A 14,495-nucleotide genomic window follows, 5' to 3' on the forward strand; every position below is an offset into this window, starting at 1 on the left:
AATAAATGAATAAGGTTAATCACATCTTGGCCGTCTCTAACAGTCTTCCCTTGGCTGAGGCCAGGCCTACGTGAATCAACCATCAGTCAAAAGCAGTGTACAAGGTGTAATCTGAAGAGGAAGACAAGGGAAGGATTTGCAGTGAGGTCGCTATAAAATTTGTTAAGGGAACAAGAACTGACACCTTAATGCTTCCTGGTAATTGACATAAGCGTCCTTAGAAAGAACTCATTCCACAGACTTTTGGAAATTACTTCCACTTTTCACTCACTGTGTCCTGGTGTAGATGTTCTACCCACCTTGTTAATGCCCACTCTATAATCCAATAACTATTTCATGCCGGTCTTCTGCTACCACTGACTACAAAAAACAGGTAGAACAAATGATAACAATTATGAAACACAATATTCGGGGCTTATATTAAAAATATTTCACTACTGTTTTGGCATGGGCACTAATCAATTAAACCATGCGCTTGCCAGGATGCCATGCTGGTATATACCAAAGAAATACTTGCCTGGTAATAAGTATCATCATATTATATCATTTTGTAGTTTATAAGACATTTTTATATCAAGTAACTTATTTGAATTTCATAAAAGACAGCCAGGCATGATTATCCCCACTGCACATATAAAAATGATCAGAAAGGTAAATGATTTTTCCACTGCTTTTCATAGGTAGTTAATGGTAGAAATGGAAATTAAAGTTAGGTGTTATGACTCATGATCTGATCATATTTCACCATTCCCCACAGTGTCTGACTCCAAGGAGCAAATAATCCTGTTGGATAATGCACACACTTGTGAAACAAAGATAATACCCTCAGTGGAGCAAATATATATTAAACACGGGTGCTTCGGATTCAGAGAAGGACAGCAGAGGATCAAAGGTAGAAAAATTGATCTTCCAGAAATGGTAGCAACTATTAAACATTGCTGAAATGAAGGAAAGTGCACAGTTCCAAGTGTCCTTGATCAAATGGACCTTGGACATCCCCTGCCCAGGTCCCAGCCTTGACACTACTCACACTGGTCCAAGCCTAAAAAGCCTTGCTCCTCAGCATGCAGTCATCAGATCAGCAGTATCATCGTGACTTTGGACCATGTTAGAAATAACAGAATCTCAGCCCCTGTCCCCCTCCTTCCCACAAGACCTATTAAATCTGAAATTTCACAAGATCCCCAAGGAGATTTGTAGGTGCCTTAAAGTTTGAGGAGTTCTACTCTAGATAAGCTGTGTGTATCCTTTACTGGGATTTCATCGCCATTATTAACCTCCCATTCCAGCTCTTTCACTGTGTCCTCTAGAACTTATGGTTCATACTAGAAAAATTCCCTATATCTCAAATCTCCTTTCAGCTTCTCTATCACATAATGAGTCATGTACTTATTGTGAAACCTGGCTCCTTTCTGGGGAAACTGCTTTCCTCACAGGCCTCTCAAATGAAGGCCATTTTTAGTTCCACATCCAACTTGCACAGAGCCTGGAGGTGAGGCTAAGTGCCCTCCATGCTCCTCACAATCATTTAGAGTCAATTTCCTACTCCTTCCTTCAAAAATCTTGCCATTTGTGAAGCACATGCCACCAAGCTCTCCCCTTCATTATCCCGCTTTGTTGCAGTCACCTGTTACTCCCATTAGCTTCCTTAATTCCTGAAGACTTAGTCTCAAATTCCCTGTCTTACTCTTCCCCCTTTTGAGGAGAGCAGGACCAATAAAATGACATTGGTCTGGTCAAGATAGCATAAAGTATACAAAAAAAATGGAGTCATTCACGTCAACCACAATGGCTGCCAGTCAGCCATGACACTTTGGTTCAAGAGAGAGACTATTGAAATCACACCAGGCACACCTGGTAAGGAGACACAGCTAAGATATCTGCACATGTGATCAGAACAACCATGTCTGCAGAGTGGAACCACCCATCCATAGGCTCCTAGGGAATTTCCCCACTTGGCACCAGGGGTACCAAGACACTTATCAAGAGGCCCAGAGGGTGGAGCGCATCACTCTCAAGGGTATAACTGAGGCAGGTTCCAGACCACTGCTGAGATAGCCAAGCTCCACACACCAGAGTGCTGCTCCATACCATGCTGATCTCCCTTGGCATCAGCTGGAGGCTCTGATCTGCTGGACTGAGGACTTCATCTGTCCTGCTACCCATCAGGCTCTGGAGATTCTTCCTTATAACACACTGACAGTTCCGTGCTCACTGTGCTGTCTACCAGACCTGCAGATGGAGACTCTGGGACTCAGGTTTGTTATCCCCTGGTTCACTCATGTGATGTTATTACTGGTTTGTTTCTCAGTGATTAGTACTGTTATTAGATTACTATGGATTTGGTTTAAATCTGCATTAGTAAAAGCTGAGTGAACCTGCATTAATGAAGTCTGATGGAAGAGCACAGTCCCCTGTGTTGGCTCCCCACTATTTCTCAGTGCCAGTGTCACCTGTAGGACTGGCAGTCATATAGGTGGCTCAGTGCTTTGGCTTCTTAAGGCCTGGGTCAGACAATCTGAGCAGGGACCAAAGGATGACTTACAGGAAAGACTATATCTCAACATATGCTCTTGACACCCTCTGCCCCTCTGTCTCACCACCATACATCACTACTCTTCACCTTCTACTCCACTACTATGTTAGCATTCTTGACCACTTACACACCAATTCATGGCCACCATTCAACCCCTGTTCATCATCACCCTTAACTACTTCTACTCCAGTTTTCTCCATACACTGGACCTTGTTTTTACTGATAACTGCATGGCTTATAAAATAATTTTTAAACATCTGCTCTTAGGGGTTTTTTAAGACTTTATTTATTTATTTTTAGAGAGAGGGGAAGTGAGGGAGAAAGAGAGGGAGAGAGACATCAATATGTTGTTGCCTGTCATGTGCCCCCTACTGGGGACCTGGCCTGCGACCTAGGCATGTGCCCTGACTGGGAATCAAACTGGCAACCCTCTGGTTCGCAGCCTCTGCTCAAACCACTGAGCTACACCAGCCAGGTACTCTTAGTTTTTAAACTAATTTAATAATCTCCTTTAGTCTCCTCTACAAATCCTTTGACCCCTCCCCCCAGCAGGATCTCCAGTCCACTGGCCCCACCACTTTTTATGTCTCATTACCTGTCTTGTGTCCTTGGCTCCTTCCTTGTCGTTTTTGGATTCCACAGCGACTCTCTATAGCTGCACCTTGTAAATACTGCCACGTCTTTGGCCCCTTTCTCCTCCTATGGCCCTGCTTGGCAAAACCCCAAATTCAGTTTAACTCAGTCCTCTACCTACTCTGCAACTACACTCAAGTGTAGTTGCTCAAGTGGGGTGAAGGAAAACTTCCTATAGGTCTAACTTGTCTCTCTTTAAATTTATGGCCACCAAACTCACGTGAACCTTTAGCATGACTGAATGATTTCACCGCATTCCCCTAATTCTCCCTGCCATTCTCTGAGATGGATGTTGTCATCTTTGAAATTTTCAACACTCACTTCCTCTCAGCCCTTGAATTAGTTTTATTTCATGTAGAAAAAATCAAAACAACCAAAAGGGAATGATCACCCCTTTCCACCACCAAATCTCTCAAGGTACTTGTTTCTCCCCACAGAAACTGTCCTTGCACCTGTACAAAGCCAGGCCCTCTCTTTGTGCACTAGGTAACAACCCCTCAGCAACCCAAGACTTTGCTGTGATGACCAACCTTTCCTTCTCCTAGTCCTCAGTTTGCCCCTAAATTTCGGGTCATTCCCAGCAGCAAATAAACATGCTGCACTTCCATCTATATTGTTTAAAGATTTCTCCTTTGGCCTTATGTCTCTCTCCAACTATTTCATTTCCCTGCTCTCCTAGAAAAATCCTGTCAAACATTAGTATCCTTTTACTGCCTTGTAGCCTGTTCTCTTTTTAACCCACTTTGGGTAGGTTCTCCTCCCACACCACACTCAAGTCAGTTATCAGAGTCTCTCACAAACTCCACCTAGCGAAATTCAGGGTGAGCTCTCCACTCTACTCTGGACTCTGGTCCCCCTCCTGCCCCAGGCATTTTGTTGGGTGACACTTTGACCTCACTAACAACTGATTTTCACCTACCCTGAATAGAATGTTAATTGCTTCTAGTTTAGCATGATTTTTTCCCTAGAGAAATGCCAATTTAATAACAGGGTATTATTAAAAACAGAAACAAACAGTCAAAAAGGCAGCAAAACTAAAAAAAATGTATTATATAATAATATTTCAGGTATTACAGAAAGCTTTGTCATTTATTAGCTGTGGAAACATAAAGTAAACCACATGACCTCTCTGGGCCTCCATTTATTTATTAAGAAAATGAGAATGTGAGAGTTAGAAAAATTCTAACATAGTTGATTGTAGTGTGAGAGAGAAATTCTAGGCACCCCTGAGATAAGATGTGTTATTGGTTGTTCGCCCTCTGATTTGCCACTGGATGCAGAGTGATAAACACAAAAACTGAATTGATGTCAAACATTTCTGCTACTTCCAAAATGGGTTCTAAATGAGGGCCTTCCTGCCAGGGCTGAGATATGTATAATCTGGAATGACATGGGAAATTTGGAGGAGTCATGCTGGGAAAATCCTGGCAGACCCACAAAACACAGCAGATGGAGAACAACATGGAGACATAACACTCTTCCCTTTAGTTTAGCCAGAGCTCTTGGCTCCCAGTGTATTCCAGAAAGTACCCAGCACACACCAAGGGCTCAGAATATTTTGTGCATTGCAAAGATGTTTGGAGGGTTGGTTTTTGCTCAGGGATCACAAGTTTTATAGCATAGAGATAAATTAATCAATGGGACTTCTATCTTTAACCCATATACACAAACATGAATCTAGGTGGCCACCATCATTTTAAAAACTAGTTGCCTTAAGAGGCTTCCCATAGGGTTAACTGAGAGAAGGATAAAAAACAGTCTAAGCTGGACAGCACTCCAGGGAGAGATGGTCTCTCTGGCTCATCTATTCCCAAAGACTCATTATAAACAGAGCAGAAACTGACGTCCAAAAGTAGGCATCTAACTTGTACAAGATCATATCGTGAGCAAAAGCACATCCAAGTCTGGAACTCATATCTTCTGACTTCCAGTCCAGTGTTCTCACCACTATAACATTTAGTTTAGCAAATTCTCAATACTAAACTGAACATAGAGCTCAAACAGTCAGATAAATAATATAAAAGAAAGAAAACCAAAGCAAAAGAAGCATGTCTGATGGAGACCAGGGAGTGTTAACCACCAAAGGGAAGAGTCACATATCTCTCACATTTGTAGACATGAGAATAAGTAGGCTACATACTGTTATAGTGCATTGATATCTATGATGAACTTAAGACTCAGAGAGTGACATTTTTCATTTCTTTGTTCAGGTAGTAAATTGTACTGAGTGCTTGCCAGGTGCCAGTCATTGTGCTAGGTGATGGAAACACTGATGTAAATGAAATATAGTTCCTACTTTCACAAAAACTTACATCCCCAAAGGGTAGATAGTCAAAAAGACATAAATCAAATAAACACAATAGAAGAAAGTGATTATTACAAAAAAATATTACAACCTGAGATTTCTGTGAAAGTAACAAACCAAGGACTATAACAGAAAATACTAGAGTCTACTTGCTTTAGGTGGGGTGTTCAGGGCAAGTCACTGAGCAAGTGACATTTAAGCTGAGAACTGAAATATGAAAAAAGGCAGTTTTGCAAAGGCCCCAGGGGACAGAATATTGTAGGCTGCAGTCCCTGCACATGCAAAGACCCTGAGGCAGGAAAAGAAGGTATTTTGGAGGAATTGAATGAAGCCTTCTGTTCCTAAAATGCATTAGGTAGGAGCCAGCATGGAGAAAGATGAGGTAGAAGTGAGGAGAGGCCAAATGCTTGGGACCTTGCAGGACACATTGAAAATGTTGGATTTCTTCTAACAACAAAGGGAAGCTAGTGCAGGATTTCAAGTTGGGAAATCACCTGATTGTTTCTGTATTTTATGAAGCTCACTTCCTCAAGATCAGACAGGCTAAGACCAGTGTTAATCCCAGACAAGACTAAAACTCAGGAATCCCAGCTTTGTGCATGGAGAAACCTTGAACAAGTTAGGTTTCTCTCCCAGGTTTACCTCACATCACCAGTGGGAATGGCAAGTGAGAGGATGGACATAAAATCCTTTTGAAGAAGCAATCAGAGCTGAACTAACTCTGCAAGTAAGGAGCTTTCCTGAGTGTCCCCAAAGAGACAGGGTGATTGGTAAAGGCTGGAGAACATGACAGCCCTTTACCTGGTTCTCTTGTATCTTCTCATCTATTCCTCAGAGCAGCCCCAACCGGAGAGGTAGTTTCGAGTCTGATCTTCATATACCGGAAAACTGAGGCTGGGAGAGGTTAAAACGACTTCTCCGTCCACGAGAAGTCAGTGTTTGTTTCTAAAACTATTGATGTCTACCCCAATCTCACTTCATTATAATTCTTAATAAATCTCTTCCCAAACAGGAAGCTTTTCAGATCTTCAGCCTTTGACAGTAGGTAAAAAGAGCAGCACAAATTACCCCTTCTGTTAAGAAAATACATCTTTCCTGCCAAGATTCACCAGTGTCTCTCAGGGACCCACGTGGCTTCGTTTAAATTAAAACTAACTCAGTGTCACAATAAGACTCTGCTATCATCCTATTATGTGGAGTCAGCCAGTTTCAAGTCAATGGCACGTGAGGTCTCGAAGGAACAGGTGAAAATGTACCAACTGATGCTTTGTGTTAATGGATTTGAAAAATAAGAAAATTGAGATGGAAGGGCAAGAGAGTTGCAGTCAACGTGATAGGACTCAGGCTAAGAAGCCAGCTCTGAGCACTGACCTGTCTATCCCCTTGGGGCTGTATTAATAGCAATCTAAGGGTGAGCTGGGATTTATTTGGAGGCTCAGGTTAGTGGCTTTAAATGGCTAAATCAAGTATAATGTTTGGAGAAAAACATTATTTACTTCTTTTCTGGATTTATTTTCACCTCCATCAATTTCCTCCCCACCAAAGATAGGAAGGTTTGTGTTCTGAAAGTCTTTGATTAATAAGAAGAATTTAGTGGGTGAACATATCAGATAAAGATACAGAAAGAAAAAAATGCTCCTCATTCCAGCTCCCTGAACCTGCCCCTTGGTTACCGGGACCCTTGAAAGGGCCCATCCCATCTCTAGGCCTTGCTCCCTCATCTGTAAGTTAAGAAGTCATGTTAGATTATTTCTAAGCATTCTGCGGTACTAACAGTTCAGGATCTTGTATACAAACACCCAAATTAAGTCCTCTCCAGAGGTCAAGAGTCAGCTTTTTTAAAGGTAGCATAGGGTTACAAGAAGCCACCCATGCACTTCCCTGTCTCATCTATTACCAGCAGTGTGTATTGGTGATGCCTCAAGTACCAAAGACTATGCAGGAGAGGGGCAATCAAGACTGTCAGTTCTTCAAGGAACTGGGCTACGTCTTTGCTAACCTGGGAGTCTTCAAGAATACGTTCATGAGAAACAGACTAATTTCAATAAAATAAAGTAGCTGTGTGAAGACCTGTGTCCATCCCATTTGCTGCTCAGGGCTCATCTCCATGAACTCCAATAGCCTTTCACTGAAGAAGCATGTACCTGAGGAAGATGGGAGAGAGGTTTATGACTCCTTACTGCTCCACTGCCTCTTACCTGGGATAAGATCATGCTGGTCTGTGTTCGGGCCTATCTTCCAGTATCACCATGGCAATGTTTCCAATCAGTAAAAAATGAGATGGTAATGAAGACAGCTGCTGTATAATGAGCTGGGCATAAACAAGGACAGAGCCTGTAAAGGGTAAAGGGCAAGGCAGTGCTTGTATCCTCGGCCTTATTGGAAGGGTTTCCCCAGGAGAGGAAATGGACTACATGCAGTTCCCTTGTCAAGACCTGAATGTTGCAGGCATTTTTGATGCTGATGTATGACCTTCTCATTAGGCTTGGCCCCTGTGATCTACTATTAATGGTATCTTCATCATGTAAGTATGTGTTTTATATATCGCTCATATTTTATATGTGCCCGTGTATGGGGACCCATTTGGTGGTATGTGAACCTCTGACCAAGGAGCTTTATTTTGCTGCAGGGTCCAAGTCTATCTTTTCTCCACTTGCAGCAAATAAGAAGGAATTGAAGAGCTTGAACTCTTTCAGGGGTGGGGCAAGTATCCATTGAGGATGCCCAATGGTCTCATTCTATCTTTCTATCCCTACCATGCAGCATAAGGTCTTGCACATGGTAGGCACTGGCCAATCTCTATCAGATGCATGGATGGAAGCTTATATCACTCATCACCTCTGTCACTAGTAAGTAGGCTCCTCAAGAGGAGGAAGTTCCCTCTTACTCCCTGCTGTATCCTGAGTGCCAGATAATGCCTGGCTCAGCAAATGTGTGCTGACTGACTTATTGACCAGTTAAAGGGGTCAGCCAGCAACTTACTACATTTTCTTTTTTTAATGGATTTTATTTTATTTTTCAAAAGATTGTATTTACTTATATTTAGAGGAGAAGGGAGGGAGGGAGAGAAGGAGAGAAACATCAATGTGTGGTTGCTTCTTGCACGCCCCCAAATAGGAACCTGGCCCCCCACCCAGGCATGTACTCTGACTGGGAATTGAAGCAGCAACACCTTGCTTTGCAGGCTGGCACTCAATCCACTGAGCCACACTAACCAGGGGTACTTTTTCTTGTGAACTCAGTTTCCTACTTGCTGATAAGCCTAATTGAATCATCTCCATTCTCAAATTTCCACCCAACCCCTGGTCTTTCCTCCATTCCAACTCCTCTCCCTGTCACCTCTTTGATGACTTCCAGCAGAAAGTATTGCCAAGCACTTCACACACATACACAACCCCTTTTACAGCCACCAGACACAGGCCAAAGTCCTTTGACTTTCTGATGCAAAATATAAAAACCATCCCTTCTTCTCTCACAATGGACAAGCTGTATTTTCCTCTTATCCAAGGCCAGTTCCCCTAGCTGTGATGAGTGTGCTCTGTTTCCCGAGTTTTCAGGAATTTTACATACACAGTGTTCCCTCACTCTAAGTATTCACTCATTCAACCTCATCCGTTCATTCTCATTCATTCATATTCTCTCTCACTCACTCTCTCTCTCCCTTCTGCCTCTCATTTTTCTTCTTCATTTCTTTCTTAAAATGCATTTTCCTGCTTTTAAATAAGTCTCTTCTGTTATTTAATAATTTTCCCTTAATTCAAAATCACCCTCTAGTCACAATTTCATCTCTCTTCTTCCCCTTCACAGCCACACTTCTCAAAGTAATTTTTGTAACTGCTGCTCATTAGTAAATTCCCTATTTCCTCTCTTCTCTCTGTCTTTATATCTGTGCAGTCCGCACTCCCCCATCATTGAAATTACATACCTCTCATAAAGACATTACTGATTTTCTTTACTTCTTCTAAGAAGGTCCTTCCTCTAGGACCTGACCTTCTTGACCCAGTCTTGGTTTTACTCCTCTTTTCTTTGGCTCTTAAGAGGTTTATCCTCTTTCTTACTATCAAATATTGAAACTTTTTCAGGCCCAAGCTACACCCCCTTCACAGCTATACTCTTTCCCTACTCAACCTCACCTATACAACCAGTTTTAATTATCTTTTAAAAGCAAACTGTCACACATTTCTATTGCTAGTTGAGACCTTCCCTACAAGTGCTAGACACCTATGCCCAACATCCCCTGGAATTTTACACACAGCTGTCACAAAGGCAGATCAAAGCCAGCATGCCCAAATTAATCCCATGATCTTTCTTTCCCCCTAAGCTCAGACCTACACTGCTGTTCTTTATCAATGTGAACAGGCCTGGACTTTGGTTTTCATGATTGAATGGATGACTATCTATTCTACAGATCACTCAGTGGATGAGTATTCCATTTCATTGTCCTAGCCAAAGCCTAGGAACCATAGTTGTCAGTGTCCCCTCCTACACTCTATATATCCAACCCACCACCAAGTTGCTTTGCTTCACTTCCTTATAGATCTCCCAAGTCTGTTGAATTATCTTCATCTCTACCCCACAACCCTAGCATAAGCCCCCCTTTGTCTCATAGACTCTCACAGTTGTCTCCTGATATGCCCTACATATACTCCTATCCCCTCAAATCTGTTCATACAGCAGCTAGTGTTGTTTCAAAATATAAACCTGGTAATATCACCTCTATGCTTATGATCGAGTAGCTTCATATTACCCTTAGGCTAAATAGCAGAATACTTAAAATGACCCATAAGGTCCTGCACAGACCTCACCCAGTTGCCATGTGCTCTCTGCTCTCTAGTCACATGACCCTGCATTTGTTTTCTCAAATAAATCATGCTTCTGCCAGGCATGGACCCTTTCATACTCATCCCTTTGCCCAGAGTTTTATCCCTGACCTTTCTTCACCTAGCTGACTCCTACATATCCTCCAGTATTGCTACAAACTCAGAGAATTCTTTGCCCTGACAGACAACACTAAGTCTTCATATGACAGGTCCTCTAAATCCAATGGTTTCTCTTTTATCACAGTTCCTCTCATTGTAATATTGTAATCGTGTATCAACTCAGGTGCTTATGGGATTAAATGACTGCCATGCCACTAGATTCCAAGCTCACAGGGGCAGAACTCTACCCAGCATAGTGTCTAATAAAGAGCTTAAAATGTTAATAAGTGAATAAAATGCTCAATCAGTGGTGGTGCTGGTGGAAATGATAATTTAGGGGCTGTGCCATACTCTCTTTCTCTGTAGATGAGCAAATCCAGGGAAAGAGAGAGAACCCTGAATTCAGCCATGTTCTCCTATGAAGCAGACCATGTTTCCATTTTTGTGAGTCCTAAATACATCCACAGCCCAGTCCAGCAGATCAGAAATAGATAGCGAGATGAGGACGTAAAGCTGTAACCTTCACCGGTCAGGCAGTGGACCTGTGTTGTTACCGCCTGTCTGGTTTTTTCTCCCTTCCTCTGGCAGGAAACTTGACTTCCTCTGTAATTCACAGAACTAGGCAATAAATCTAAGCTAAGCCAATCCCATTCATTATGTGGTGAATTTGACTCTTAGGCAGAGATCCAAAGGGAGAGAATATAGTAGAAAATTAGGCATCACAGAAGAAAGCACCCCAAAGATGCTGTCCATGAGGGTGTGCTGCTTGGCTCCTCACAGCTAACCTGTCTTCTTTCCTGCTTGGGGCTAGGCTATTTATCTCACCCTTCAATTCTGTGAATTACCTAGTATGCCACAGGTAAACAAGTTGTATTAGCTTGTTTGTTTGTTTCTACAGCATTGTTAATGCTTTTCAACAAAGAAAATTAACTGATGCAGTCCATAACATAAAATTAATAGATGTGTTCAATAGATCAGATGTTCTTCCATATCAAAAATATACCTTCTTTTCAGGTTCTCCTACAACATTTACAAAAATTAATCGTAGATCAAAACAAAGAAAAAATCTCAGTTTCAAAAAACAAAGTTATACAACCAACATTTTTTAAAAAGAAGATAAAAAACTAAAATTTAATCATATAAAAACCACAGACTTACAAATCACCTTCAGCTAAAATGTGAGTGAAGACAAAAATCAATGTTAGTTACAATTACACATTCTCCTTCAAACTACTTATCATATACCTACAGTGTACCAGTATACCAGCCATTGATCAGATCTTTGCATTAGTAGGTCAACTTTCCTAAACTGTTAGTGCAGGAAAACAGCATTTATTTAGTGCTGCTGTATGCAAAACAGCATGCTAAGGTATTTTGCCATTTAATTCTCATATAACTATCCTAAATAAGGAATTGCTGATCATGTTTTACTGATGAGAAAACTGATGCTTATATATGGCATGTAACTTGCCCAAGGTCATACAGTTTCAAGCAGCAAAATTAAATCTGCATCCACCTGACCACAGAGCCCAGTTGTTTTCTCTACACTGGTAACCAGTTTAGTGCATTATATTGTAAAACCCATGGAAGGAAACTCAGATCAGAAGGCCAGAAAAAGACCGTAGGAAACCTGGTTATCACAAGCAAAACTCTAACATTATACAAGCAGCCAGCCTGCTGTCTTGTCTCTTTCTTCCATCCTTCTGCTTTCCTTCATATATGTATCCACCCCTTTGACCAAGCCTGCCTGAGTACTCTTTATACTGTTTTTAAAAAATATTTTATTTCTTTATTTTCAGAGAGAGGGGAAGGGAAGGAGAGAGGGAGAGAAATATCAATGTGTGGCTGCCTCTCATGCGTCCCCCACTGGGAACTGGCCTGCAACCCAGGCATGTGCCCTGACTGGGAATCGAACCACAATCCTTTGCTTCACAGGCCCGCACTCAATCCACTGATCTACACCAGCCAGGGCTATACTCTTTTTAAAAAATATTTTAGTTATTTATTTTTAGAGAGGGGAAGGGGGGAGAAAGAGAGGGAGAAAAACATTAATGTGTGGTTGCCTCTTTAGCGCCCCCTACTGGAGACCTGGCCCACAACCCAGGCATGTGCCCTGACTGGGAATTGAACCAGCAACCCTTTGATTTGCAGGCTAGCATTCAACTACTGAGTTACACCAGCCAGGGCCCTTTATGCTGTTTGTGTGGCAACACTATGCTAGCCATGGAAATAGAACAGCGAATAAGACATCTCAACATCTTTAGTGGGAAGAGGGACAATTTAAGTGAGGAACCACAAAATCTCTCAGAACCTACCAAGAATTTTCCCAAAGTATTACTGGAACTCACAACAACCCATACTCGTATGCATGAGGGCACTGAACTACACACATATAAAATTCCTTGCCCAAGGACACATTAGACCAAACAGAGAACACTTGGTGGTAGTCCTGGAATTTATGCACAGGTTTTCCACCTGCTGAGATTAGGACTTCCATTCAATGCTACCTTACTAACCATACCCCATTTTCTTCACTGACCTTGACTCTTTCTTGAAATAACTAATGAGAAACCACAGCAGGAGAGTCTCAGGGAGAAGTAGAAAGAGCACCTATCACACTGCAAAGTGTTGGCATTTTTATATTCTTTTTTATTGCAACTCGACTTGAAGGAGAGGGAGAGAACTGTGATGTGGGGATGGGTGTGCCCCCACTCTCCTAGCCGCTACTTTGACTTGCTGTCCTGCATTGACAGTTCACTAAAACTGAGAAGGCCTCTCCACACTCACACTTCCAAGCACATCTCTCAGTATTTCAACCCTGCAATCAATAGTCTTTTTGACTTGAGTAAAAATAAACATTTTCATTATAAAATTATCTTATTATATAGCTCATTATTAAATAGGTATTTTAAATGTTGCATTATTTAAAATAATACATATGTATATATGTATATATATGTATATGTGTGTGTGTGTATATATATATATATATATATATATATATATATATATATATTGAACATTTCACCAGGAACTATTTCATTCTACTAACAATCCTGTAAGGCAGCACTGCTAGCTCACTCATTTTGGTAATGGGGTAACTCAGACTCATGAAAGTTAAATAAGTTTCCTATGGTCACTCAGCTAGCAGGAAGCATAACCAGGATTTGAACTCCAAGCCTACCCTAGAGTCCATGCCTTTGTCACTCCTGCACCATCTCTCTGCATGGAGCCTGCTCCTGCATCCCTTACTAGATAATATTCTGCTTGATTAGACCTACCCAGGCACAATGTGGAGATGCCTTTGAATCTTTCATCTGTCATCCTATGTATCATGTATCTCCCCCAGCCTGCAGTTTATAATCTGCTACTGCCCACCTTTATCATTTTAATGACCCTTACATCTCAAAGAGATATCACACCCCAATATTTACATTTGTGTCCTACACCATCAAAAATACATGTTTAAGTTTGTAATGTTCAAACATCCAATTCTCACTCTGCCATGACTTTGTGTTTGTCTGTGTCATTGTTATGGCTGTTCAACAAGTTTTCCTGGGTCTCCACCTTTTCTGCACGTGGTCAGACAGCACTTCCTATGCCTGTTGTGTCTGAGTGGACAGACGATTAGCTCTGGCCAATAAGCTGTGAGCTATGATCAAAGGTTGCATGTATTACTGACTTTGGAGCTAGAGCATATAATTACCTACTTAAGACCTTCTAGAGCACCCTTTCTTTCTTCCACAATGATCAGCAAAGTCCCAGAAATGACCGCTCCATCAGCCTGGGTCCCATAGTGAGTATACTGTGGGACAGAGCCTCCAGCTGGCCAATGGTAACTGTGTGGTATATAGAAGAAATGCAATACTCCTGTTTTAAACCGCTGAAATATGGGGGTCATTTGTTACAGCAGCATAAATTGCCCTGTCTTGACTAACAGATTACTGTTTAAAATTTTTTTCAATTAGATTTTATATTCAATATTATTTTATATTAGTATCAGGTGTACAGTATAGTGGTTAGACAATCATATACTTTACAAAGTATTGTCCCTGATAGTTTCAGTACCTCACAGATTATTTTGAACACTTCACTTTTTCAG

The sequence above is a fragment of the Sturnira hondurensis genome, unplaced genomic scaffold (genome assembly GCF_014824575.4).
Source record: "Sturnira hondurensis isolate 20B ecotype Veracruz unplaced genomic scaffold, ASM1482457v3 Scaffold0004152, whole genome shotgun sequence".
NCBI lineage: Eukaryota > Metazoa > Chordata > Mammalia > Chiroptera > Phyllostomidae > Sturnira > Sturnira hondurensis.